Source organism: Lynx rufus, unplaced genomic scaffold (assembly GCF_022079265.1).
Source record: "Lynx rufus isolate CCGP_SWC_20201006 ecotype Redwood Valley unplaced genomic scaffold, mLynRuf1.p SCAF_6, whole genome shotgun sequence".
Taxonomy (NCBI): domain Eukaryota; kingdom Metazoa; phylum Chordata; class Mammalia; order Carnivora; family Felidae; genus Lynx; species Lynx rufus.
The window spans coordinates 144,801,521-144,803,982 of record NW_025814878.1 but is presented as its reverse complement, the minus strand read 5'-3'; the positions used below and the strand labels follow the sequence as shown (position 1 = coordinate 144,803,982).

General features: G+C 65.2%; 1 non-coding gene across 1 annotated transcript; it reads left to right on the top strand.

Moving 5' to 3' along the window:
- The first annotated feature begins 1,608 nt into the window (after positions 1-1,608).
- Positions 1,609-1,680, top strand: TRNAA-AGC (transfer RNA alanine (anticodon AGC)). Its single transcript has one exon. It is a non-coding gene; the product is annotated as a tRNA-Ala (tRNA).
- Positions 1,681-2,462: the final 782 nt, after the last annotated feature.

Here is a 2,462-nt window from a genome sequence, read left to right as displayed (position 1 = left end):
GGCTAGTGTGTGTGTCCACCAGAGGGTCCGGTACCTTCCTTGAAAACCATCACTGGCCCCGGGGAAGGGAAGGGCCATTGAACTCGAGACGACTCAGTTTTGCGCAGACTGTGTGGGCCCACCACCCTCAGTGCGGGAACACACGCTAGGCACCCCCCAGCGGGGAGGAAGGGTGTGGGGTGTGGGGCGCGGGCCGGGGGCTCCCCCAGCCGGGAGGAAGGGCGCGGGGCGCGGGCCAGGGGTCTAGCAGCGCGCTGCCGGCCCCTCCGAGCCGCTCACACGTCCGCGCCTCTGAGCGCGGCAGCCTCAGCTCTGCGCTCCTTTCTCCCCGCGTCACCTCCGTCCTTCCAGATTTGCTCTTGGGTCACCGGGTGCGCGCACTCGGGCGCCAAGCCTCGGCTCGCAACCCTTGGTGAGAAAGGGGCCCCGATGGCCGAGAACCACGTCTGTGTAGCAAATAAAGCCCCACGGAAGCCCTCCACGGTATCGCCTCTCTCACCTCCTTCCAGGCCCTTTGTTTCAAAGACGCAGAACTCCCAGTCTCCGAATTTGGGTTGCATTCTTTGGATAAAATGGGGGCCATGAGCCGAGGGCAGCACTCTATATCTCCGCCCTTTGGCTCCCCAAGTCGAGGGGAGAGGAAGCAGATCGTTCTTGTGACAGAGTTCCCTCCACCGGCCCCGGTTTTCTAAGGAAAGGTGGGGGGGCTGTTTCTGCATCCCGGGAATGGGGTACAGGGCGATTGCTGGAGCCCGGGGACGGGGTGCGGGGAGATTTCTGGATCCTGGGATGGGGTGCAAGGCTGTTTCTGCATCCGGGGAATGGGATGCAGGGCGGTTTCTGGAGCCCAGGGACAGGGTGCAGAGCGATTTCTGGATCCCGGAATGGGGTGCAGGGCGATCTGGAGCCCAGGACGGGGTGCAGGGAGGTTCCTGGAGCCCGGGGACGACGTGCAGGACGGTTTCTGGATCCCGGGATGGGGTGCAGGGCGGTTTTGGAGCCCGGGGATGGGGTGCAGGGAGGTTTCTGAAGCCTGGGACAGGATGCAGAGCGCTTTCTGAAGCCCAGGAATGGGGTGCAGGGCGGTTCCTGGACCCTGGGGACGGGGTGCAGGGAGGTTTCTGAAGCCTGAGAATGGGGTGCAGGGCTGTTTCTGAAGCCCGGGAATGGGGTGCAGTGAGGTTTCTGAAGCCCGGACGGGGTGCAGAGCAGTTTCTGAAGCCCGGGAATGAGGTGCAGGGCTGTTTCTGGAGCCCAGGGGCGGGGTGCAGAAGCGGGGGGAGAATTGGGGGCAGTTTGGAGGGTCCCGTTGGCAAAGCGGTTTCTCCTTCCCTGAAGCACCTGTCCTTTGGCCCACGTGCCTCCAGAGGGAAGAGCGAGGCACCGACGGGGGGAAGCTGTGGGAGCGTGTTTCTTACAGGTTCCCCATACGCGTGTCCCCGCGGTTACTGCGGGGACGGCTTGCAGGTCAGGGTTCCTGGGCAGTGGGTTCCCGTAGACAGAGATGGAAACCCGAGTTCCCCGAACCACAGACGCATGTAGAGTGTGAAGGGGGTAAATTTGTATCGTTCTGTGAAGACAGTTTGGAAAAGCCGGCTCCTTCGCGGTGGGGATGTAGCTCAGTGGTAGAGCGCATGCTTAGCATGCATGAGGTCCCGGGTTCGATCCCCAGCATCTCCAGCCTTTTGTCCCCTCGCAGGGGACACGGCTTCCTTCTTGCTTCCGGCCCGGGTCCATCCCCGCAGAAGCCGATTAACCTTACCCCCCTCCCATCCCCCGCGGCAGCGGTGTGCGGGGCTGCCCACGGAACCCCTCCACCGTCTCCACTGCGTGCCTGGCCGCGCTTGCCCACAAAGCGAATCAGGAGCGGCTCCCCCCTCCCTCCCCCGCCCATGCAGGAAGAAAGCCTTGGTGACTTGGTGACGTTTGTCCGTGCAAAGTCTGCACCAGAAGGTTTGCGGATGAATCCGTATCTTCGCTGAGTTTCCAGGCCGTGGCCGCCAGAGGCTCCCCGGGGTGGGGGTGGGGTGCGGACGCGCGACGGGGAGGGGTGTCCCTCCCCGGGGTGGGGGTTTGCGGACGCGCGACAGGGAGAGGGGTTCCCTCCCCGGGGTGGGGGTGCGGACGCGCGTGGGAGGCCCTCCCCCCTCCTCCCCAGCCCGACCTCTCGCCCCCGGGTGCGACCCCGGGAGGGCTGGGTCCGAGTGTGCTCTGCGCGGACCGGGTGTGCAGGTTGCAGACTCAACCCGGAGAATCTATGCCCGTAGACGCGGCGCCTGCGGGTGAGGACCGTCCACCGCCGGGTCTGCCGGGTCTCCGAACGCGGCGTCCTGTCCCTCGTGCCTCAGCCTCCACCTCTCCACCTGGGGCCCTCTGTCACCTCTGCCAGCAGGGGGTTTAGGGGACGGTTTTCTGTCGCTTCGCTCCCCCCACCCCCAGGCAGGCCTCCCTAGAGTCCCAGG